This window comes from Nylanderia fulva, unplaced genomic scaffold (assembly GCF_048542155.1).
Source record: "Nylanderia fulva isolate GAGA-0341 unplaced genomic scaffold, ASM4854215v1 Scaffold8, whole genome shotgun sequence".
In the NCBI taxonomy this organism is placed as follows: domain Eukaryota; kingdom Metazoa; phylum Arthropoda; class Insecta; order Hymenoptera; family Formicidae; genus Nylanderia; species Nylanderia fulva.
This window is the reverse complement of record NW_028190916.1, coordinates 2,505,244-2,532,888: the sequence shown is the minus strand read 5'-3', so window position 1 is coordinate 2,532,888 and position 27,645 is coordinate 2,505,244. Positions and strand designations below refer to the sequence as shown.

Sequence of the window (27,645 nt, the reverse complement as noted above, 5' to 3'; positions counted from 1 at the left end):
TTTTAATGCGCGCGTACGCCTCTGCACTGTGTTTTAAAATAAACAAGAGGTCTCTGTCCAAATTTAAATACAGTTATACATTAACGATTCGTTAAAATTAATGAAGACTAATATCAAACATTTATGATTTATCAGAAATACGGGTTTATTTTATTGAAGTTACTTTATGTGTTAATTAATATTTATTTGATATATATATATTATCACAGACAAGAGATAATGCATATTATGTGAATGTATTAAATCTCTGAGGATTAAGAATGATAAGAATCAATCATGTTTTTTTTCACGATACTCGATGTGAATTCCGTTAAAATGCATCGCTCTATCTTTTTATTCATAAATCCGTGATATAATCGGCAGGACCACCCCCGGAGATCTTTCGGTGCCGCGCGAGTGGATTATTTCGGAGTCAAGTCACGAAAGCGGTGTAGATGTATACGCGGTGAGGATAAAGGGCGAAGGGTGGGAACGCGAGAAAGAGAGAAGGAATGAGAGAGGGCCCGTGCACCTTCAGGAATTTTTTTGGACGACCAGCCCAAAACGAGCGGAACACAAGCGAGGAAGGGTGGTGACGGCACGTGAGCCTGTGTGTATCTGGCAGCCATTATTATGTTTCTCTTCCCACGGTATTCATAAAAGCATGCAGGCCCTCGTATACATAAACGCATACGTGTGCACGTTGGGTACATAGTTCGTAAAATAGCGTGTTCCTTCTCGCAACCGAAGTCAATCGACAGCCAGAGTTACGAGTTGGCAAACTTAAATTGAATTAAAAAAAAAAATTTTTTTTTTTATAATTTATCATTTCCGAAGAACATCTTTACACACATGTCAGTTTATAATATAATATAATAATAGTTTATAGTACTTGTAAAATGTAGCAACTATTTTCCTAGATTCTAATAAACTATTAGAACGTTAACTGCGAACGTCAACACGTGGTGGCTAATAAATCAAATCAGTCGTCGACGAGAGTCCAAACGATTCTCGTGCAAACCCTCGCGTAACTTTTTACTCGCGCGTAAAATTCAATAGCCGCGGATAAACACATCTTGCAGATGCACCCACTGGGTATCCCCGATCATTATTTCGCAACAACGTGTCGGAGAAACTCCATTATTCGAGAATATCCGCGTTATCGCCTGTCAGGACAGTTCTAAGTGTTCTCTCTCTCTCTCTCTCTCTTTGATCGGCGAAAAACGAGCCGCGTTACATGTACATGTAATGCATAATACAATCCATGGAGCGAAGGCAAATTACAGTTCGGACGTCGTTCGAGAGAGTTTCGGTCGTTACCGTCGCGATAATAATTAGGACTACGCGGATACGCGGCAAAAGTATTATTATGGGCGTAAAGACGGTGATTATGCGCGGGTCCGCGTAAGCTAATTATTATTGTTGCGCGAACCGGTTTCGCAAACGATTTAACCCCTCGCCACACGTGGGGCGACACAATTTCCGAGAGAAACTCTTAACCCTTTGCTGTGTAAGGCGAACGGCAGTCGCGAGCTCGAGAGAGACTCGGAAGTTTCTTTCGAGATAATTTTCATCGCATTCGAAACGCGGCTGTCAATCTTCGAATATATGTGTACCTATATATTTATTTTCGCATCTTGCGCGAGTGTCGGGCTACCTTATGTAAGCTTCTCCAGTATAGTTATTATAATCATTATTTTTCAATTGAAGAACATACAGTGTTTTCGAAACAAACGAGTAATACAAGGGACTTGGTAAGTGCTTTGTAATTTTGCGAAGAAGATTGACGCTAAATATGAAAAATAATGTGGATATTCCGGGATCGAAATATCACGCACGCGATCATAAATCACTATCTCGAGGACTCAGCCGTACGTAAGATACGAGAAAGTGGTAATTTCAGCGCGCAGCGTTAAGCCGCCAACAATGGATTTATTTGCAAGTTTCCGATGCGCAATAGTTTCTTCTAGAATCTATCGGATGACTCGAAAAAGGTCGCGTTCCATTCTTTTCCCTCCTGCGAAGCAGAAGGAATTTCGTCGCTGTCGGTATTCGCGTACCTCGAGACTTTCTCTCCCGGCCGATCGTGCCGCGCATAGTGCATCAGCTTCTCGATGATCGATTAAGTTTGACGCGAGTTCGGCAACCGAGAGCGATTTCACGCTGCCTTGCCTCGCGGCCGAGTAACGGAATCGCCCGGTATCGCTCGTATCGCATGAGGATCGGCGAGAAATTAATCATTGTCAACGGGGAAAATGCGACGTAGCGTCGGACATCGATCGACAAAGCGGCGAGCTTGCATCAATTTGCCGGAAGTGGTGCAGTTAGGATTTACAATTTTTGCAAATTCTCAACTTTTTCTGCATTTTTCAGCAAATCTGCATTCGAAAAAAGGTGAAATAATTAAAGAGAAATTTGGTTAAAAAAAAAAAGAAAAATGAATATATAAATATTTTACAAAATGGTTCTACATGGTGTCTAGCGGTCCGGGAAATCTGGAAAATTGGGTATTGTCAGAGAATTTTATAAATCTGGAATTGCCAAGGAAAAAGTCAGGAAATTTTACTATTTATCTGAATTTTTTCACATTATTCTATATTTGTCTCAATAATTAAATAAATATAAATTTTTCCTTGACTCCCAGCACGCTAATTTTCTGTGTTGTTAAAAATCGATTCGTCTACAGTGTTTAAATTTTTATTTTTGTTGATTTAAATTTTTGTTTTAACTTCCGAACCTTTTCATTGTTGACAAAAATATCTCAAGGATTTCATGATTTAACATTTAATTGATTCATCATATAGATATAAGCAAATTATATATTAGGAAAAAATAATACTAAAAAGTCAGGGAAAAAATTCATTTCTGGTCTTCTGAAAAAATCTGAAAAAGTCAGGGAATTTTTTTCATTGAATCTGCTGGACACTGTTTTATCATGTTTTTAAATTATGGCGAGAGGGCCATCCTGTATATATAAAATTACCGCTCGTATTTTTCTTTCTCTCTTCTCGTTTGCTCGCGAAACAGATTGAAAAACTTACTCGGAGTGACTGTTTGCGAGGTAGAGGATTCGTATAATTTCTTATCGCCATAAGTCACCGCTTATACTTCTCTTTCGTCTCTGCGTGCCCGTCACTCGCAATTCACGCCAATTTAGATCGCGATATACATCAACGACATGCCGATCTCGTGTCAACAGGCGCCACGAGATCGCCGTGACACGTTCGAGACTGGACGTCGAAAAAGAAGTCCGCCGGCGACAAGCACCGTTAAGCCTCTAATTATCGACCTGGCTTCTCGTAAATCAACCCCGCGCTCTCGCATACACGCGACGTGTTTCGTGCGGCGCGTTTTTTTCGCACCGGTTACACGCGTGAGTCATTAGCGCCTCATCGACAGTCGATTTTTACGTAATAAAGTGCGCGCGATGACAAGCGCCAACGGCGGCTCGATTGAATTGATTTTTTTTCGGATTAATACTTTTTCATGAATACAATTTTACAAAGTTTCTACATTATCAGGATTTATTTATTTTTTATATTATTTTATTATAAATATTAATTGAAGCTAAAGCTAAAATTACACGAACGTTTTCTATCCACCGACACTTATAACGATAAACGAACTATTATTAGTCTTATCTATATTTTTTTGTAGTTTGTGTTTTATCTTGCGATACGTTCTTACAAAAGGAAAGAGATAATAAACCCTAAGACGCACTATCAGATAAGAATGATAGAGACGACGAAAAGCCTCTACTAGAGTTTACCTAGTCATAACTAAATGATACGGGTTTATAATTCTAGCAAGAGAGGTGCTGGATAGGCACAATTTACGGACTACGTTTCAGAACATGAGATTCGAGTCGCACGAAGTCCCGAGCAAGGCTCCGATGAATGTTGAATAATATTCACATTACATCTCACCAGATGAAGATGAGCAAGTCATTCGCGATGTTTAAACATTGAATTACCCGCATTTATCAGGCTTTAGTTTATCATCGCGGCGATGTCTCGATCGCGAGAGATCGACCGCTCGAAAATTAGAAAGAAAAGAATCGGGTTCGTTTGCGGGCGCGTTTAAAAGCCGATTTAATTAATTGCAATAAAAGCCATGTTAATGCAAATCCATCGCGGTTATATATCGCGAATAATACAGTTCATTAGTAAACGGACTTAGCGTGTATCATACGGCGTGTATCGAGTTGCGTGTACGCATATTCAAATGAGATATGCACCGGCGTGTAACACGCGCGTGTGTAAATACACACCCTCATGTCTATGTGGTAGTGTGTGTGTGTGTGTGTGTGTGTGTGTGTGTGTGCACGCGCAGCTAGGCGTAAGGAGAGATCATGCGGGTAAAGTTGATGTCGCGCTTTCGATTCGAATAAATCAGACATAGGCAGCTGGTTTGGATCGCGGTATTTAAGCTATGTGAACTGCACTCGACTTCTAAAAAATTAATTTTTTAATACGAAAATGCTATAATTTTTTGTATTAAAAATTATTTTTTTCAAAGTTGAGTGCCAGATTTACAGCGCGGTATTTAATTTTAACCCTATATAATAATATTACGTATTTGATCTACACATATAGAGTGTCTTTCTTATGAATTCGTCATTATCAATATTGTTTTATTGAATTTACAATTTACATAATTTCTAGAAATAAGCTTATTTCTAAAATGAGCATTGAGTCTTATTTCTCATTTAAGATAAGATTGAGTTTAATTTTATTTTTATCTAAAAATCTAAGAAAATGGATTAGAAAAATACACAATAAAATGTTAAAAAGTTGTCATAGAGAACTTTCAAGTGTCATGAAATTACATGAGTTCAAATGAATATATTTTATCGGCTGACTATTGGTGCGTTGAATACGATGATATTCAATTAAACGTTTTCATTTCGCCGACAAAAAGCACGTGCGATACGCTCGAGTAATAAATCGTGGCTTTTGCAGGTCTAGGGACAGCTCGAATTATCGCGTTGATCGGCAATTAGGAATCGTCCGATACGGTGACATTTTAATTTTACATCGGGATTATTTATCTTATACCTTTATCGCGAGCATTGCTAACAAGTTAATGATACTACGTTTTATATTGAATTTTTAAGCGCGATGAAAAACGAGTGAGTTCTTCAGTAACACCTTGAATAATCTATTCCTATAATTTTATACCATTTCATTTCTCATTAGAATTCATTATTCTTTATTTCAAGAATGGATAAAATATGAAAATTATTACATATGTTTAATGCAATTTTTTATATAAATATGATTAAATATATTAAAAAAATGCTTTTGATATATTGATATCAATAAATATCAATATAATTTGATATATTTGATATATAAAATGAATGTTAATTACTGTATGTTAATTATTATACTAATGTAAATTGCTGAAATATGCGGCGAATCAAAAATTCTTTAACGCAGTGAAGAGCAATTAAATTGCTATTGAACGCTGCTTTTTAGAAAATTTATCAATTGCGAATACGGTTTGTGATTAAAATCTTTACTGACGGTTTATTATCGTTTTTCCGTCAATTTTTTTTGTTGCCAAATAAAGGACGCGATTTTTGAGAATTATTGCGTGAATTAATTAATAAGCGATTGCATCGTATTAACGATTTTCGAGTCCCTCTTGTTATCTATTTCTCATGCGCACCATTACAAACTCTCAGTAAAGCTTTCTCGAGTAGAGATCGTTAAAGCAACGTGCACATTTATGATGGGCAATAACGTTTAAAATGTCAGAGTTCAAGAACTACGCGTGAAAAAGTGTATCATGCAATGCTGTTTCTCTCTCTCTCTCTCTCTGTACATTTTTCTGGATTATTCGCACGTTTGACTTTTGTAATAATATATAAAGTAGATAAAGCAAACCTTTTCGAATCGCTGAAATGCATATTTGATTTTTTCCTTTGAAATATTATCTTGACAGCTCGCGATCTAAAGCCACTTGTGTGAGAAAAATAAAGGATTATAAATGATAATAAATATTAATGATGATTTGTCGCGTGTGCAAACTAAACCTTCGTACGTTTAATTCTTTATCCTTCGAGTTGAAAGAAAAATATCAAGTTTAATGACAATAAGATTTTTTTAATTTTATGGAAATGGAAAGAACGGCGAGGTAAAAATAAATTAAAAAGACACAATAAATCAATATATTTTCATACCTACTGTGTAGAAGCACGAAAAAGTCTTTACGAGTGCGTCATTATATTGTTTTCGCAGATAATTGATGAAATCGCACCTGATTGTTGGCCGAAAGTCATCGAGCTTCGGGGAGATATACGCGCGGCGATAACGAATCGATAACAAGCACGTGACAGATCGCCAGTGTAAATACACTTCGCACGGATATCTCGTTAAAGCGAAATAATCTCTCGACGGGCACGCTCAACCACCTACGGTTTCGTTCTCTACCGGTTTAGGTTGAGGTAGGTTAGACCGTCCCGTGTCCCGAGCTATTACCAGTTAATGACTGCTGCCACGTTCTCTCTGTCCCAGAACTCCGCTCCCTTGCCTGTTCTCGCGTGATCGCGCCTTCTCTCCATCGGATCCATCCGATCCCTCCGATCCGCATCAGATGCGGACACGCGCGCGTGACAGTTAACTCAACTGCAGCGACGGTCACGCGAAGAACCGCAGAATTTTATCTTATAAACAATCTGCGATCCCGTAATAGAGAAATCTGTGAATCTGCGAGCCTCCGATCCCTCCAATGTGCTTGAGTTGAAATATACTTTCGTGGGAATATATATTGTTACGATTCACTTCGAATCTTAAGTATGAAAGTGTCTTCGACACTTATCAATTTTATAGTATTTTTATATACATATATTATGTATATTTTTATATACATATATTATGTACAAAACATATTTACAATAAGCATAAATACATAATTATCAAATAACGATACTAATAAAATTTGCCAATGCTATAATTGTCAATTAATATTCTTAATTTTTATCAGTTGAACGAAAAAATATTAAGGAATTTTTAAGTAACTCTTCAACCAAGAATGTCTTTGAAAATCTTCATGCAAATTTTCTCTTATTTTTTAATTTTAATTTCCATAAATGTGAAAGTCTGTCTGATGCACTTTTTAAGAGAAAGTAAAGAAAGCCGGCCACTCCTCTGATTCTTATGTGAGGCGAGAAAAAATAAAAGACAAAGAAAAAATTTGGAAAAAAATCGAGACACAATATCGACGCGTTTAAATCATTCGTATAGAATTTTCGTGCAAACATGCATTAATTTATCCCTCGCGAGATATAAATCATCACCTATACTACTCCCACGCGACACGATAATAGATTTCGCCCGCGAGAACACATCATTCCAACCCTGCAAATGATACGGTTCATTTTGCACACAGTAGTTAATTGACCGCTGAGCTTGGACCAGTCGTTCTGCGGGGACTTATAGCCGCAAGGTGCGGTTGGTGAGACGTGATAGTAGTGTCCTGTGTCGCTATTAATGAAGGGCACGAGACGAGGACGGGTAAAACGATAATTGTTTAATTAACGTGAAAACCGCGTGCGGAAAGAAATGTAACCGCGCAGATTAAATATTATTCTATGTCAAAAAAGACAAATTACGCGTTCGGAAAATTCTCTCGGAAGAGAAAAATCGTCCTGTTTTATTTTCGTCGTTTTTTCCCGTTAGAGGATTCTATGAACCTTCGTTCGGGACGAAGGCGTGGCTCGACTTTTTTTCTTCTTTTATTCTCGAGCTGTAGCTCCTCTCTCGCCACTTGTTCGTGTAGATTTATCTCCGTGCCTAAACGAAATGCGAAGTTGACCAGTGTTTGACCGCGGAGAACGCTGGTTGTTGAAGGCGGTTTACCCTCTGACAGTGGTTTTATCCGCATCAGCGGGGTGTGCTCGTGCCAATGAGAGTAAGGCCTAAGGAGAGTAATTAAATTAAATCTCCGGTTAAACTATATCTTTGTCTCTTTTCAAGAATTTATTTGAAAAGAGACAAATATATAATTTAATCGAAGGTTTAATTTAATCGACGTTGGTAGAAACGGGTCTATGACAAAAGTTTCTTTCAGATTATAAGAAAATTGCAGCAGAAAGTTTCACGCAAAAAAGTTTTCACGAAAATAATTATTAACAAAAATAACGATGACAATAGAGAGAGGAAGAGAAGATAAAATAAGCGTAGTTTTCAATAAATAATAACGATAAAAAATAATTACGAGTATTGTTATATTAATACAAAAAGAGAAAGAAATAATAATTTAATGAATTTGTGCACAACGGGATTCAGCTACCTTTATATTACTAGTTTCTAGATGACTCATCGTTTTGATGATTATCGAGACGCATCCATTTTTCTTAGAAAGAATCTTAGCAAAACTTTGCAAATCACGAAGGAGGATCCTATGCAAAGCGGACAACCGGTCCGGTAAGTCCCAAATCAACGCGGAGAAGGACCCGGGTCTTCTTTGTCGACCCTTCTCTCGAATTCTGTCAATGTGACAACGTGCTGTACCGTCGCAGCATGCGGCAGCGCGTGTCAGTACACCCCGCTGATCCCCATTTGTTGAATCTACGACGCACTTTAGAGGACATCTTTACCGCTTCTTTAACGCAAGAGAAATTCACTTCTCGCGTCACCAGCACTTACGTTTTTTCACCGTACAGGGAACGTTTTTATGCCAATTATGGTTACAAAACTGCTGAATATGTTTACGAGTTACATAATTTAAATACATAATAACGTAATTGAAATTAACCTTTTTTTATTTTACATTACATAACGAAACATGTAATATTATATGTAATATAAAATTCACGAGTTTATTCGCACTCTACGCTCGTTAAAAGAAGATTGCTAAAATACCAAATTTGATCAAAGTATTAGATTGTCATGTTTTTAAATACACTGTAATATTTTTGACACAGTATATAATTTTATCTTTAATTACGCAACTTGAAAAGTTAGTAAATAAATGTTTATATATTGGTTTTTAAATTTAGTACACTTAAGAGATATTAGAACCGGACATTCTCATATATTTTCACAAGGGTCAACACGACTGAGCGGTTGAAATAAGTTACTGAATGGATATAAAAATTTCAATTGCTTTTATGATCGCCCTAACGCACAGTACTCATTAGACAAATGTTTATGCAATGAAAGATCGTAAATGCGGGGCATAACGTTGCCGTATATCACTGAACAAAGGTTGAGTTGTCGAGTAACGGGGACGAATTGCAAGAGATCTTTCAGCGGCCAACACGAATAGAGATCATTACGTAATATAGGAGTGGTACCAGCTTATGTGTTTACGTGTAAAATTGTTAAAATCACTGGTTAATATTATTCTAATTTTGGCGAGCACAAATCGCAAAACGTAAAGGAATGTTGATTAGCACGATATATAATTTAGACACAGCTGTGACGTATATATATATATACAGACATACCTGTATATATATTTATGAATTCTCCTTTCCTTTTCATGAATAATTTGTGCTTGTCAAGAATAACAAATAAATGCATACTTTTCTTAGACAAGAATGTTTAACATAAGATTTTAATAAGCACAACCTAATATCACGAAACATTAAGAAATATTAAAATAACTAGAGAAAGTTGAGTTGCACAATGAATACACTTTTATTTCATTTTTTCGTTTTTCGTTTTTCGTTATTATTACCTTAGAATAAAATGTCTAATTTAGTATTGAAGCAAAATTCTTCGAATTTTGTTTCGAATGCATCACATGACTTTTCCGAGTTAAATTCCGGCGCGCGATCATTATTCTATCGCGTGATTCATTCGTGTTTTTCGAGGCTTGCATAATAATGAAAATAAACCTGATTCGAGGAACAGATATAGTTTCACGATATTCGTACTATACTTGTTTATATCCACCGAGCAGAAATTATCTTTGGCGCCAACCCGCCTCTAGATGCGATATGCGAAAACAATGACATATTTGCAGAACTGTGACCCACACCAATGGTATGCAATTCGATTTATCGTACTCGATTGACGACAGATATACGATGATGTTGCATACACGATCAATAAACTCGCTTATGAATCTGATTTGTTACAATAAACTATCTGAATAGAACAAGTACGTCCTCGCAAGAATGCACGTGGGATGCTATGACGTAATGATGAAAATTCTATTCAAAGAAACAGTTAATTATTTATTATAGATTAATTTTATACATATAGGTATATTGACTGAATAAGCTCGAGTTAGAGAATAGAATATATAATTACGAATTTACCTCTTTTGTAACACGTTGTGTTTTCGCAAAAGAATGTAATATATTAACGTTCTTATATTTATACTATTCTTCATCGTTCCCGTTTTTACTTTCCCAGCTCGGAAGTTTTATTTCGTGGATAAACTCAGGGATAAGAAGTTGCGAACGTGGTTTCTTTCTGTTTAGTTCAACTTTTACGTTGATATTTTTTTCTTCGCAATGAATAAAAAATTTATTATCGTTGTTCCGGAAGGCTATCGGAAGGTAATAATTATTGAGTAATGACACGCTATAATGCGAAATTTCAGATGGGATGTAAGCTTTACCTGACTGTGTCTACGTGAGAACGACTACGTTACAACAGATCGGAAAAGAATGTGTTTCGAATGCATACACTTGACTTGAATCTGTGAACAATCGCGCATTTTGAGATTGTGGGACACAAATGCGATACACGGTGTATTCGCAAAAATGTGACCTGTCCTTCGACTTCGATCTGTGGCATAAAGCTTCTGGCACTTTTTACATCTCAGCCTCACTTCAGTCTTCTTCTAATGCTTGACCTACTCTGATCCTGACGTTAAAATCGATGCATAAATTTTGTTTGAAATCTTAATTTGACCGAAAGCTCGAAATCACTTGATATTGGAATATTTAAGCGTCCAAAATTGAAATATTTTAACACTAAAATATTTAAATCGTCAAAAATTTTATATAGTAATAGTAGTATATAATCGTTATAAAATTTAACAGTATTTCTATATTTTATTATTGTTGATTATTTTGCTATAGTACATTATTTTCATTTATTTTATTGTTTATGCTTTTGTAATTATTTCTTTTATTTATATATATATATGTATTCACATAAGACTGATTAATTCTATTGAAACAAAAATGACATGCATAACTTGAGATTCGAACATTCTATGATTTTATATTGGAAACAAAATTGCCTCCGGAAGTGAAAATAATATTAAAACGAGGCGAGGATTAGTTTAATTGGAATTTCGCCATTTATATTGCGCGTTTAATCCGCGCAGAAAGCGCGCAAACTGGATCGATTGGGAGTTACAAAAAGCGAGTATCAGCCGATATTTCGAAATCGAGCGACAGCATCATCCTGACATGCGACGTTCCACATTAATCAACGATGCGTGAGGATGTTTTTAATCCGAAAAAAATGGATGCGCACACACGCACGGTAACGAGCAACGAGCTGTCGAACAAACTGCCGCATCGATATGGGCCATTTAATTAATGTTCATCCCGCGGGGATCGATAAAAGCCCACGGCAAGCGAGTTGAACTACCGATTGCAACGAGATTAACGTCGGCCATGCCGTCGGGTTTTTTTTTTTTTCATATTTACATATGTCGCCATATAATAGTATTTTCACATATGTATAACATAATCTCTGTTTTTCGCTAACTTTTTGAAGAAACTTTATCGGCATACAAAGATAATTATAATTGAAAACGTATAAGAGAGACACGGTGTCTAGCGGTCAAGGAAATCTGGAAAACTGAGCATTGTCAGGGAATTTTATAAATCTGGAATTGTCAGTGAAAAGTCAGGACATTTTACTATTTATCTGAATTTTTTCACATTATTCTACATTTGTCTCAATAGCTTGAAATTTTTTATCAAATAAATATAAACTATTTCTCGACTCCCAGCACGCTAATTTTCTGTGTTGTTAAAAATCGATTCATCTACAGCGTGTTCGTTAATTTATATTTTCATCGTCGTGTTATTTTATTTCAATGTGTTTGATAAAGACAAAATTAAAAAATTTGATATAATATAAATAAAAAGGTGATTATTTAAATAATTTATAGTGACATGTTTGTTTCAATTATCGTACATAATGCAGATTGTATAGTTGATTTAAATTTTTGTTTTAACTTCCGAACCTTTTCATCGCTGACAAAAATATTTCAAGGATTTCACGATTTAACATTTAATTGATTTATCATATAGATATATGCAAATTATATATAAGGAAAAAATAATACCAAAAAGTCAGGGAAAAAATTAATTTCTGGTCTTGGAAAAACTGAAAAAGTCAGGGAATGTTTTCGTTGGATCTGCTAGACACCCTGAGAGAGAACAGACACTATATCCTCATCTATTCTTTGCGAATAATTGAGAGAGGAGGGAAGATTTAAGAAAGTATGTAAATAAATTTAAATTGGATTATACCTGATTAAGATTGACGAGAGTAAAGTTCTGCTTCTCTCTTTCCTTCTTTTGTCAGGTGTTAATATAACTTTCAACACACAACTCTCCTTACTCATTTGACTCGTATCCCCTTCGCGAGGCCACGCGACGAGAATCCAACTTGAGATAAGACACTCGCGTACAACTTTGCGGTAGGTCGTTGCAATTTAACTTCCAGCTATGTTCTGCATAAAGAGGCGGCATGTAGGTGTGTCGCTTCACGCGAGATAAAAGCTCTTCCTCGAACCTTTCCCGCTAGCAAGGAAGCAACCCGTAACCTTTAACTCCTGTTGTGCGCGGCCAATCGACTTCCGCGCCGAAAATCACTCAAATTCGGAAACTCTCCAATTAGCCTGTTAATTGGTTCGCTCAGGTTCGCCTGCGGCTCCCTGAATAATTTTCCAGCTCGCTATTTTAATCAGCCGGTTAAAGCTCATGCAAACCAGAATCAGATATTTTGACGAGCTCATATTGCAGTGGTATATAAACACGCGTAAACGATTCGAATTATTATTTTACAATAGAATATCGAGAATTGACGCGCAATGCGCGTGTTTTATCACGCTTATGTAGCGTGTAGGAGATTCAATTTATTTCGAGATTGTGTTGTCGCGAAACAAATAAATTTTTTCGTCAACTTGCTGACATTTAATTCTGCCAATTTTTTCCCTCGTATTGAAGCGCGAACCATTAAAGCCGAATGTAAAACGCGTGTCATTTTCCCTTGTTTCTCACGGACAATGCATCGATTCTACGCGCATTATTATTATTCGTCAGCATTTCAGCGCGCGGAAACGGGATATTTTTAACGTTTATACAGATACTTTATCTCATTATAATTCGCCCACGCGTCCGTGGAGCGACTGTGCGTTAGTTGCTGTAACGATCTCCGCAGCGGTGAAGACCTTCAACTCGAACTCCTCTTCCTCATCCGCTTCTTCGTCGTCTTGTTCTCCTCTTTCGCGCTTCGCTCACATCCTCCTTTTGCTCGCCAATTTTTATGTTCGCCCTTTGGATTACATTTATCGTTTGCTATTTTTCTTTATACGGGCACCGCATAAACACCCACTTATTTTCGTCACGATTATTGTCCTTCCCGCGCATTGAAATATTATACATCTATCTCGTAAAAGTGAAACACTCGAATGTGTTATTTGTTTATGGTAAATATTTGTTCTCTAGTCTTGACGATAATTTTTTCTCAATAAAAAATATACTAATTTGTATAAATTTCGCTTAGTTAGTGGAATTAATGTTATTATACGTTTGCGAGGCGCGAATCCCGAGAAAAAGAGGCGAGCATCCTAAACATCTTTTTCATGCGACTTGAGATCCGAATGCAATTGGTGGGTACTTAGGAGCGAGACGGTTCATTTGCATGTCTATAAGTGGCATACGTAAATATGTACCATGAATACATATACATGAACGCATGGCTACTTACGTAAATTCGTGTCGTCGACCTCGCGTGACTTCTCGCATAGCTTAATTTCATTTTTTTTTCTTTCCCTTTAACGAGCATCATAATAATAATGCCATCGTCGCATTGCATTTATGACGATGCGCTCGTGGAATGAATGATATTACAAATGTCAAGCTTCTATTTTATATCGAAAAATTTGAAGCATTCGAAAACTTTGAATCTCTTTGGCTTCTTGAAATCGAGAAGATTAAATAAATAAATAAAAATTTAATTACGAAAAAAAATAATGAATTTCTTCGGCTTCTTGAAATGGAGAAGATTAAAGAAAGAAAGACAATTTTTTTCGAAACACGCAATGCATTTGAAATACGACGGCGTCTCGCTCGCGACTAATAGTGCCATAAGAGTCGTAGATTAATCGAAGAGCGAACTAAAAGGTGCATCGCGACTCGACTATCGATGCGCCGCAGGTGAGATACTCCAGCTTGAAGGCGGAAAATAAAGACATTGACCGTTCATTCGCGAGGAGGCTACCCGCTGCTAAGGAAATCGATAAATCCGCCGCGGCGATATCGATACTGATGGTTACCCGTGTTTTATCGCCCTGCAGATACGCGCCTAGTATACTCGTATTATGAATTCCACTCCGTCCTACTCGTCCCAGCGGGACGACCGACTTTCCAGAATGCGCCTCTGATCGTTCTAGCTTTTTTTTTTTTTTTTTGCGATCTCGACCTCGCATTATTTTCCACGCCTTTTCTCCCGACCCGATCATATTTCGCGAATATTACAGTGATTTGTGTAAATGTTTCTATATTAGCAAGTCTCTAATTTTATCTCTCTCACATACTTGCATATATATCATTTTTAATTCTAATTTATAATTCTGTAATTCTCTTCAGAAATCGAGGCGCAAGAAGCTTGCAAATGGTTGAGAGCTGCCGGATTTCCTCAGTACGCGCAAATGTATGAGGGTGAGTGTCTTTTTCATGATAAAATTAGTTGAGATAATAATTTGAATAATTTCGACTCGCTATCTGTGAGACTCGTTGATCCGATGAAAATCCTTTTAAATTACTCTGAGATTGGTACACTAAATAGTTACTACACAAACTGAAAGGAAGCAATTTTAGATGAAAATCTAAATCAGTTGAAACGCCCGAGGACTCGGATGTCCTGTAGATAATGAAAGTTTAAGTGGGATATGGGGTGAGAGCGGATGACTTTCCTGTCGAGGTTCCTCTAATTTATTTCCTTGAGATAAACCCTCGACAAATTCCAAATTATCTCGCTTGAAACTACGCAACAGTTATAACAATGTCGCCGCAAATAAATCTTGACGAACGTTACCCTGTGTTGGTTGTATATATATTTAATTTTCATGACATTTTCCAAGTGTTGTCCAAAACTATCTGTATTAATTGCCTCACGTAGGCGTTTCGTTTTGTCTCGAGACAATCGTACGTGTCGTCGAAACGCGTGTTATCTTGAGCAGGGTTGGCCGGAAAAAGGCGGTGTCATCTTTCAGGATCTTTTTCGAGGGGTATCATAGCAGGAAAATGAGAGTTATATAATAATAAATTTCGAGCGACAGTGGCGCTCAATGAAAATTTTATGTTATTAAGAAAATAAAATAAAATATATACGGAAAAAATATGGGTTGATTTTTGAAATTACGCGAAGAAAGTAACGAGACAACTTTAATTTCGAATAAAGGCTTGCAACTTAAATGGATAAATTTTTTTCGAGATTAAAGCCAGGCTTACGCGATTTGCATTGTTGATGCAACTACTGTCGCAAAATAGTTATTCATATGTCGCAAGATAAAGACATGACGGGAAGGAGGAAGGAAGGGTAACGAGCGACACGTGGGTAGATCCGGCGATGCGCGGATCAGGCCTTGGTGCGAAAGAGAGTAAATTATTAAGGGGGCAGCGTTTGTGAGAGATGCGCCTAGACATGTTAATACGTCTTATAATGCGGGCCCTTTGTCGCGGCGCCTACCAACAATGCGTTCGTTATTGCGGTACCGGTGTATTGTTGCCGCCGCATTTGCGCGATGCCTTCTTCTTCTACCATGCCATTAGCGAGCCATTGTTTCACGCTTGCAGTTGGTGCAAGGGCAGAGAAAGAGAGAAGCTCGCGCGATAGGGCTTAATGTCTTAGACCGTCGGTCAGAGTCAGCTTTTTATCCGGATCAACTCTCTGACCTTTCTCTTTTAATTTGACAGACGTAGACCTTCTCGAGAATTATATATCGTTAGACGCAACAGGAGACTTTGCGCGCATTGGGACCCATATGGTCTCGATTATCTGGACACTAAAGGTCTTAAAGAAGTTTCAAAAGTTTGAAATCTGATACTCTTTAGAGTCTTAGACTTCAAACTCTTTGCTCTTTTTTCTAAATAAAAAAATTGTGTGCTGTGATTAATTGCGTCGCGACAGCTCTGTGGAAAATCTATTCCACAATCTTGAATTGCAGAGAAATTTGTAAAGAAAAGAATTTCTTTGTTTTTGTCAGATTATCGCGTACTTAACGGCGAATAAAATATTTCTTGGGGATTTAATAATAATTTTATTCCGTCGGCGAGAGAAAGATATATATACATATATATACCTTGGTGACATAAATCTCACATCTCTTACATTATAATGTCTTGCCATGGGAGGTGAGATCCGCATAGACGTAAATCAGTGCGGCTATAAGCGATGTAAAAAATTACGCGGGCCATTAATCACCGTCCGGCGGCGTCCGGGTGAATATTATTCCCGCATTAGTTCTTGAAATTGAAGAAAGACCTGGAATTACTCGCCGCGTCAAGGACGTTAATGACTGTTGAACACGAGGTATTAGTATTTTCTCTATGTATACACTCGGCTTAGAGTGTCTCGCGATACACAAATCTGAATAACTTGTTTAATCTTTTACGAGAGTCATCATTACGTATCCGTGAAAAATATATAATAAAACGAAACACGTTCCGACATGATTTTCCGCTAACATCCTGTGGCGATAAATGCCACAAGAATATTAAAATATATAAAAAATAAAAAATGTACACGAAATAAAAATATATGACAAGCGACGAGTGTTAAGGATATCGCGACCGGTGACACAAAATAATAAATAAATAAATAAGCGTCTAGCATGACGAAGGTAGATTATGATTTCCGAATAGAATAAAAAGCGAAAGTCTTCAAAATAATAGATAGACTAATCACCTAAAAATAAAAATAAGGTCGTGGAAAAATCGAGAGAAGAAAGACGATACGCGGCCTCGAAGGGCAGATAGATTTTGACTCGCGCTCGCGATACACGGTTTTTCTCGGTGGAGAGTAAAAGTCTGTATTTAATAATCCGAATAAACGCAGTAAAAGACAATATAATTATAACACCTATTAACTATTCCGTCTTAACGATCCTCTCCCGATTCGCGATATTGATAGAGCAATAATTAACGAACTAAGCTACACACGCTCGCCCAAAATCCTAATAATCTTGGAAATTTTATTTTTCACTTTCTATAATATTTTTCTCACATATTAAATCTCGATTATCATATTACTATTTGGTATAATCGGAGAACGACATGAAATTCATATATAAATTATTATTTATTATTGATTTTATCGATAAGTTTGAAGTAATAATTATGATACCATATTTTTTTTTATCATAATCCATACATATATTTGTCTCTGGACTTTTAATAATTATTTTTCATTGAACAAAAATTGTAATTTTTTACGTACGAATTATTAGTAATACAATTATAAAGTATAAAAAATGTTACTTTCTATAATATTTTTCTCACATATTAAATCTTGATTATCATATTACTATTCGGTATAATCGGAGAACGACATGAAATTCATATATAAATTATTATTTATTATTGATTTCATCGATAAGTTTGAAGTAATAATTATGATACCATATTTTTTTTTATCATAATTTATACATATATTTATATCTCTGGACTTTTAATAATTATTTCTCATTGAACAGAAACTGTAATTTTTTACGTACGAATTATTAGTAATACAATTATAAAATATAAAAATTGTTGTGTATTTAATAATTTTGTACAGAGAAATGGTACACTGAGCGGAAGATGAGATTTTTACGTAATTTGCGTGGATTTTATTATTGAAAATATGCAGTTAGAGTGGAATTTTTTGCTTTGTTAATAACTCGAGTGTTACACATAACGGTGATTTGCAAGTTTAATAAGTCAGCTTCATTATAACTGGAAATTTATGTACCTCCGATCACGCTATTGCATTGATACGCAGCCGAGCAAGATACTCGCAAGTTTCTCTCGCAGCTATCAGAAGAGAATCGGCGTGTCTTGAAATATAAAATTTTCCGTCACATGTATGCGGGAGAGAGCTCTTTTATTTCTATTATATCTTAAGAATAGCCTGACATAAAGGCGCAACGACAGTTCTCATTTTCCATGTCGATTATCTCTCGCGAAGGAAGTGCGTCATCGGTGCTGTCGCTCCTTTGGAAAATTATGAATGCTCGGGATTCTTCTGGCTTATTACGGATATACGAGAGAATATAAATCCAGGTATTTTAATAACTAATATTTTTATTAAATAATTTTTGAAATTCTATATTATTTCCTCGGCTTTACGTTTAGTTTAAATGTGTTTTTTTAATAAAATGCTAGTAGAAAATAATGTAGACAACCATGGTAATACAGTGCGTAATAAAAAAATGTGAAAAAGTTAATCACGCGCGGTTAACGTCAATCGCGAAAAGAGCGTCGAGCCACGGCACTCCTATTTCCATTGTGTCACCCTAAATAGGTCGAAGGGAGATTGAAACGTTCTGTCTCGTGACAACGGTGGATAAATGCAAACAAACTGATCCGACATATTCTGCAACCGTGTATATCGCGTATAATCCTGATGGAATTTTTTATGCCAGGATGTACTGTTACATGCAATGTTAACACTTGAATTTTTCATCGTTTAATAATCGATGACATCTATGTATTCTGACAATTCCTGATTTTGCGCGAAAAAGCTGTTTGCGATTTTCTAAATTTATCACATGTGCTAAAATTTTATTTTGTATTATTTGGAACGACCATGTCGTATAAATCAGCCGTTAAAGTTTCGAGAAAAAAAAGGCAATTTTATATCGCGCGAGATGTATCCGCCACACGTGTGACAAGAGAAAAAAGTATACACTATTTATTATTCCAAAGAAACCTGCTTAAACACAAAGTCGCCGCTTCAAGATTCTCGGAAGAGAAAGCTCCAAGAAAACTTTAGATTCAAAACATCTCTTAATTTTATCAACTCTTTTTCAGGACAAAGATTTTTTTTATTTTACACAATCCTCTCGCGATTAAATTTGATAAAAGTGTACAAATTCATTGATTAATTTTGCACACAAACTGCATATAACTTTAAATCGTTATAAAAAGATGCATTATTATTATTATGATTTTTTTCAAGAGTTTATCTCTCTCGTATTTCTATAAGCGGATTTCCGTGCGGGAATCTCAACCGAGACATGTGAATCGATCGTCACCGTTCAATTCTGAAAGACTTCTCACGTGTGTCATATCGGCGTCGCGCCAACATCAGGTGTCAGGTAGGTCGTCCGTTTTGTTTGCCAGCCGAATTTACAGGGAATAAAGAAGGCAAGAGAGAGAGAGAACGCATGCCAAAATAATTTCAATCGAGGACTAAAATTGCACGGGCGTCACGATTCACGAAATCGCGAGATGTCGGAAGCACGTGCTACTCCTCCTGTATTCTTTCCGAGCCGGCTTGGCGCGACGCCAGACGTCGGGACGCTCTACTCCGGTCTGTCATCTTCCTTCCTTTCTTTCTTTCTTAGCGGTCCACCGGCATGGGAGCGTAATCGTCTCGGGCTCTCCGGACAGGCAGGAGAGACTATTCGTCTCTCTTATATATTCAGAATCCGTCGCAGCTGCGAATACATACAATAATACTCTTCTCTTCAGATCGCCGCGACTTAATTAGTTGGCGCGAATAGATCGTTTCGAGGAATCATCGGACGATTCACGGATCGTTTTACTTCGAGAGATATACCTTATAATTGCCGTCTAGGGAAATTTTGACGTCTCTCCAGATAATTTTCCAGATAACGGGGCACACGATCCCTAGGTAATTCTTCGCCCGTAACTTCAAATCGGATTCGCGTCACAATGAAAATTAATGTGTATTTAATATCGTACGTGTGAGTAATGATAATACCTTTCAAATTATTGTGAATTAATGATCGTAGATGTCAGGATGGGATATTTCGAGAAGGACGCGAGCCATAAATAGTTTGTTCAGCGTTTCGTTTTATAGTAATTCACTTAGCGAAGGGATTTTTTCGACGCGCCTCGTATTCACGTTACCAATTAAGGACAGCATGAAATATTAACTCTCCTCGAGCTAGTACCGCGAGAGAAGCATTTATATATCTGCGAAACATCGCGAAGGCTGATTGCTATGCACGGTTGATCTTCGGCCCGGCTCGGGCTCTCCGCGGATTCTCTCTCCTCGGGGTGCAAGCCCGCTTGGAAGGTCGCGCGAATGGTTCCCATAAGGCCTTGGAGAACGTGACATCGGCACTGGAAATATACCGCCCCAGAGAAATGACGGCTGTTTGCGAGATTCCAGCCAGTCGTGGGAATATCGGCTCAAAACTGGAGCGACAGATAGCGATAGCTTCGAGCGCGAATAATATCCTACGCTTTCGATGCATATTTCATGTCTCAACTCATTACAGATTGCACATTTCAATAGACAGATGTGAAAAATTCTGACATAAATATACATTGATGATAATTTTCGAAGCTTTCCAAAAAGAGAGAGATATTTTTATTTACTTGAATCTCTAAGTTGTACTATTTCAGTATAAATTCAGGGTGTCTAGTGGTCAGGGAAATCTGGAAAACTGGTGACATGTTTCGATTATCGTACATAATGTAGATTGTATAATTGATTTAAATTTTTGTATTTTTAACTTTCCAACCTTTTTATTGTTGACTAAAATATGTCAAGGATTTCATGATTTAACATTTAATTGATTTATCGTATAGATATAAAATTATATAGAAGAAATGAATTTCTGGTCTTGGAAAATCTGAAAAAGTCAAGGAATTTTGTTCATTGAGTCTGCTGGACACCCTGCAATTATTTTAGCACTTAAATTAAATATTAAAAGAATTATTTTTATTATTCAAAAATTTCCCTGCATCGATTATTCTTACATTCATAAGGTAAGACCAAGTTACTCAGATCAATGTAGATTCGCGCGTTTGAACAGAACGCAACCATCGCTGACAAGTTGTCCGATTCAGTCGTTCAACGGGTGCCGAAGGACTCTTTAGCCGGAAATAAAGTGCAGTCGGTCGCGCCCACGCTGCAATAATAATCGCGCAGGCGGAAATACGCCGCGAGAGGATTCGACGAGGTGAAACCTTCACCCAGTTTCCATCCATATGTCTTAAGCGCAAAATCGCGAGCAAATCGAAGGAACTAGGACGCCTAGTTACGCCCGTAACAACGGCTCGGTTGAAACATTTTTCTCGCATCTAGAGTCTCACACATCTTCCGCTTTCATTTGCTGCCCGTTATACTTACAATTAGCACGAAAGCAGCTATTTCAGACGCTGTATTTTTGTAGCTATTCCACAAATCAGAAATAAAAAGAAATTCTTGGTAAGAAATTAATTAGAACTGTAGGAGTAGAATTATTGATGTGCGCAAATAAAAATAATGTACCGCTTTTCTCGTAACACTTTATTTATCGCAATAAGGAGAAACGATTTATATTGTTTCTCTTCATTTAAAAATGTTAAAAATATATCTGTATCGTCGCGTATCTATATAAAATTTACTCGACATATTATTTATTCGTTTGACTTAGATATTTTTGTGGATATATTTAAATATTAAAATATTAACTTCTCTTTAAAAGAGTTTTAACAAGGCTCTGTAATATAAATATAAATTTAACGTATAAGACGGGCAACAAGAGCCAAATCGCGGATGACAATGCGTTATCCTAACGAAACTAAATAATTTTCCGTTAGAATTAAATACCGGTGCACAAGGCACCAAATTTTACTTGGACACGGCCAAGATTTTAAAATATGAAATAATCTCATATTTGAGATTTAATTTCAATACCCCTTTTAACCCCCCCACGGAAAATAAATAAATGAATGCAAGAGAAAAATATAGATCCGAAAATCGCTGAATCGGGAATCGAACCCGAGACCTTTCGCTCGAACCCGAGACCTTTCGAGCGAAAGGTCTCGGGTTCGATTCCCGATTCAGCGATTTTCGGATCTATATTTTTCTCTTGCATTCATTTATTTATTTTCCGTGGGGGGGTTAAAGGGGGTATTGAAATTAAATCTCAAATATGAGATTATTTCATATTTTAAAATCTTGGCCATGTCCAAGTAAAATTTGGTGCCTTGTGCACCGGTATTTAATTCTAACGGAAAATTATTTAGTTTCGTTAGGATAACGCATTGTCATCCGCGATTTGGCTCTTGTTGCCCGTCTTATACGTTAAATTTATATTTAACTTCTCTTATCTAAACAGGAGATACAGCTGTAGGCATTTTTTGTATAAAGACGTTAACCGACGATGAGATTAGCTGATTTACGTGTTTTGTTTGTCGACCTCGTGCCGGGTACTTATTTATTTGTAATATTTATTATTGAAAGCGTTCTGAGCGATCCTTTGTTTGTCGAGAAAACCGAAAACACAGCTCTGCGCGATGAACGAAGATAATTCTGATTGGTCCGATGTTTCGGGTAGGGAAGGTTTTAACACCGGGTATAAATATGCCGACTTTTTGGGAATCCACAGACAATAGAGAACCGAACAGAACAGATCATATCTCTCTTCCTCGAAACATCGAACGACGGCGAAAACGGCAAGATACGACTCTGAAGAATTGTCGACGTGAAGACGTGTAATATTCACAATTGCACATTATACATATACATACTATTATTTAACGTTGGAATAAATTAAACCTTTGGCCTATCCCTTGAAACACGATATCCTAATCGAAACGGTGAGAGAAACATTCTATTTCTCTCTCTCACGCCCATCAGACGCCTATACATCTCTTTTAAACTTTTTTGACTAATGAAAATTAATGATTTTAAAAATTCAATTTTGAAAAATTACCGATTACAAAAGGCAAATTGTAATCATATTTTGGACAATTTTAAAAGTACATGATTGATATCAATCAAATATTTGATGTCAACAAAAAAAAATAGGAGAAAAACTGCATCGTTGAAATTACGATAAAATCTTAATTACATATGTTTAACAAATAAAAAAATCCATCTTTAATAAATCTAAAAATTTTGTAGTTATTTCAATAATAGAGCTCAATTCACGATGACGACAAAATAAAAGACCGTATCGCGTTTCCATTTTCTCAACATAATCAATTAATAAGAACGTAGATATTTAACGTAGATAATCAATTAAATAACTTCTCCGTAAAACGCCGCGCTTGTCGGAATTTTAATAAAAGTAGAACAACGGGATTGGCGTTTTTTCGTCTTACATGAAAATCCTCGCTCGTCTCGACCAAGTATATACTAAGTCTACGTGACTCGCGTGAATCGCGAGACGATCGATCACGCCTCGATCTGGTCTCGATCCGCTCTTGCCATCCCCTTGTTTGGCCTCGTCGTGCATCTAATCGCCGACTTTCTGTCATTCCCGAACGTCCGGCAGACGATGCTAATAAAAGATATCCGACTGGTCCACAGGGTGCCCCGTGCACAGTCAATTAGTCAAACGGCTGTTTTGTTCGTGATACGATATCTCGATAAGCTAAACAGGTTGGTGGGGCTTTATTTTCTTATATAATAGTGGCTTCTCGAATTTGACGATACGCGTCTTCTGTCGGGATGCAGAATTACGATTCTCGGAGACGAAGGGAATAAATGTAGATTTCGTTGTCAAATATATTCCCTTCATTATTGCGTTATGTTAATTCCGATTAGCCATCCGTCGCATAAATTGACTCTGTCTTATTAGAAGGGTGGTTTTAGCAATATACATATATATCGTATCAGAGTGATAGGCGCAACTTTTAAATGAGAACTATTAAGAGTAATTCTTGAAATATTTTTGTTTGAATAAAATATCATTTAGAAATTTATATTCTTTTAAATAATAAAAAACAATTAGAATTCCATACTTGTATATGTATATAAGAAATATTTATAATTAAATTGATCGATTATTTGAAATCTGATGAGAAATACGTATTGGAAATATTTATTTGCGATTCGATCATTTTCGATGACTGAAGTATATGAGATTGTCGTATATGTTACTATGCCATATTACGTGCAATATATTAAGTCAGTGCACAGCTGACACGTGTATGCTGTAATATATAAACCGTTTCAATCGCTACTTCAATCAGCTACTTTCCGTAGGATAATCTTCCGTTGCGATCTATTTGAAGGATTGAAAAATTTTGAAATTCTCGAGTAGTTACGTTTCTCTTCTCATTTTACATTTCAAATAAAATTTTCCTCAACACACAAAAGAATTATACGCATTTCATATTTTAAACATTTACAATTTAATGAGAGAAAAATATAATTTAACATTCGAAACACTATATTTCTCTGCCCTCTCTCTAATATCGCGCCATTATTATCGCGCATTAATTATTCTTCCGAGATGTGCCGCGATCCAGCGTTCGAATGCATAAAGCAGGGGTTAATTTAATAAGGCAAGAACAGTTAATAATCCGTCGTCGGCGATAGGAACGTCCATCATAGTCCGCCGCCGCATGCGCTGCATCCGCAGCGAGAAGATATGGATGTGCAGCATGGAATGTACGATGTACCAATCGCTCGGCAATCGTTACAACTGGTTCGTAATGACAAACGATGTCGTTACGTCTATCTGATTACGCGAGGCATAAAGAATCGCTGCCGGACTGAAAGGCACCCGCAGTGAGAAGTGGGAGGCCTCAATGAGCGAAGCGATTACGAGAACGAATCGTGCTAGTCGGCCATGAAGAGGGCTCTTTCTCTCTCTCTCTCTCTCTTTTACTCTCCTCTCCGATACGGATAGCGGCTGCGTGTCCGTTACTTCTCGACGTAAATAAATTCGACCGTGATTTACCAACGTGTACAGCCGGCCATTCCCGATGACTGAAGTATATAAGGTTATCGCGACGTGCAACGTGTTAAGCCGGTGCACGTCTGACGTATGTATGTATGTATGTATGTTATGCCGCAACATACGAGCGATCGTGAATGCTTCTCGATCACGTGCACTTCCTGTTGAGTATCTAATCATTCGTCAGAATTTCGAGAGCTTACGTTTTTCCAATGTTTATCAGGGTGTCCAGCGGTCGGGGAAATCTGGGAAATCGTGCATTGTCAGGGAGTTTGATAAATCTGGAAATGTCAGGGAAAAAGTCAGGAAATTTGACTGTTTATCTGGATTTGGTTCACATTATTTTTTACATTCGTCTCAATAATTTGAAATTTTTTATTAAATAAATATAAACTTTTCTTGACTCCCAGCACGCTAATTTTCTGTGTTGTTAAAAATCGATTCGTCAATTTATATTTTCATCGTCGTGTTATTTTATTACAATGTGTTTGATAGAGACAAAATTTTAAAAATTGATATAATATAAATAAAAAAGGTGATGATTTAAATAATTTATAGTGACACGTTTGTTTTAATTAGGTATCACGCATAATGCAGATTGTATAATATTGATTAAAATTATTGTTTTAACTTCCGAACCTTTTCATTGTTGACAAAAATATCTCAAGGACTTCATGATTTAACATTTAATTGATTTATCATATAGATATATGCAAATTATATATAAGGAAACAATAATACTAAAAAGTCATTAGAAAAATTAATTTTTGGTTTTGGAAAATCTGAAAAAATCGGGGAATTTTTTTTATTTAGTCTGCTAGACACCCTGTCAATGTTTATATATTATCGCAGAGACTTTCATTTCGCTTATTAGCAGGATGATCGCGATAAATCGAGAAGCCATTATACAGGTATAATTGCGTAGCTTATTTAGATGCAGAAAATTTCCGTAAATTGCGTAAGGATCGCGGGAATCAAGCAATTTTCGAGATTAATTAGATATAATGTCTTTCGACGCGGGCAACTCTCATTATCTCGAAATCTCGCGTCGTAACGAAGTTTCCTAATGTAAATTTCGAGTACACGGCGAATTTCTCGCAAATTTCTCTTCGCGATAAAATTGCACGCTAGATTTCGCCCGATTAATCTACCGGGGGAGGAGGCGTCTCGAAGCATACAAGCGAGAATTATGCAACGAAGCAGATTTCCGGCATCGAGGGCGAGAGAAAGGGGAGGAAAGGTGAACGAATTCTCGAATCAAACGCGAATATCGCGAACCGACGTCTATTTCGGTGATGCTCGCTCGCGCAAGCATCTGCTCCTCGTTTCTTCGGCATTTTCTCCGAACAGCCACAGATAAATGCCTCCGCGACTTCTTTCACCGTCGAAACACACACCCGGAAATACGATCGCGGTAACGTAACTGCGTCTGAGTATAGATTTAATTCGGACCCGCAACTGGGTTATGCGTGTCGTTCCTCTCTCGCGATTCCGCGAAACGGCGCTTTATTTTACGATCTCGTCTTCCCTCTTCGACAAAACATCAAAGCTACCGGGCTCTCTTTCGCGTCACGCGCCATCGCTCGTATATAAATCGGGACTCGCGCAAGGAGATTTTCATCTCGCGAGAGGGTGGAAACCTCCGGACGGATTTATCGCGCGTCGCAATTGCCTGACAACCGTGTAATGATCTCATCATTGCGCGCATAACATTTTCTGGACCGACTTTTTTTACGATGACACGAATGAAGAAAGAGGACGATGACGCAACATTTCGGAGTAAGAAACTTTCCTCAATTTTTTTATATTTTATTTATTTCTTTTTCTAATAATAGATTTTTCTCACTGTTCTCTAAAAATTAACAAGGAAATATAAAAAAATATATGATGCGAAAATTTAAGACGAAAGTACCATACGTGAATTTCTTCTCGTATCATCAAAGGCGGCGCGGATCTCGCTGTTTTTTTTTTTTTTTTTTTTTTTGACTCCATAAATTCTCCGCCGATATTCGGCTTGCGAAAAGTCAGTCGACGAAGCGCCACACAACGAAATTCGGCCGTGTACTTTAATCGCCACTTCCCACGGTGTACGCGCGGGAGGCCGGGGATATCGGCGATTAAGCCGTCTCCGGAGAACCGGGCTTGATCGTTCTCGCGAATAATTTCCTCAGGTTGCCCTCAACCTGTCTTCCCACCCTCTCTTTCTCTCTCCGTGCGTTTCCTTTTTGCTCGCACGCGCCGGCGACAAAGTAATCTCGCCCGGGATAAATTATTCGACGGTCGGCGAAAATGTAAATTCGCTTCGGTGGGCGAGGGCGGCGATTTATACGCGACCGAGCCGGGGATACTTTGCTGGCACTTAAGTGCCAAGCCAATCCCTTTTTCGCCCGACGCACGCGCGCACGCATGCTAATTTATGCGGCTGCATCTCGCGAGCGCTAATACTACTTGTCGCGATGCTCGCGAGCGGATGAGAGACTGAATTGAAGCTTTACGAGAAGCACATCGTCGTGTAACTGTATGGAAAAATATTAAATCCCAGGATGGTCGACTATCAAGCGTCGACAAGTGTCATAATTCAATTTTTTTTAATAATCA

At 37.2% G+C, this 27,645-nt stretch overlaps 1 protein-coding gene across 2 annotated transcripts in view; it reads left to right on the top strand.

Annotated features, from left to right (window-relative positions):
• Positions 1 to 27,645, top strand: part of cv-c (RhoGTPase activating protein) — a 227,459-nt gene that overhangs the window by 160,718 nt on the left and 39,096 nt on the right. For both annotated transcript variants that reach the window (XM_085489277.1, XM_085489276.1), the window contains exon 9: positions 14,783 to 14,854. The gene's annotated coding sequence lies outside the window, so the exon portion shown is untranslated. The remainder of the gene's footprint in view (positions 1 to 14,782; positions 14,855 to 27,645) is intronic.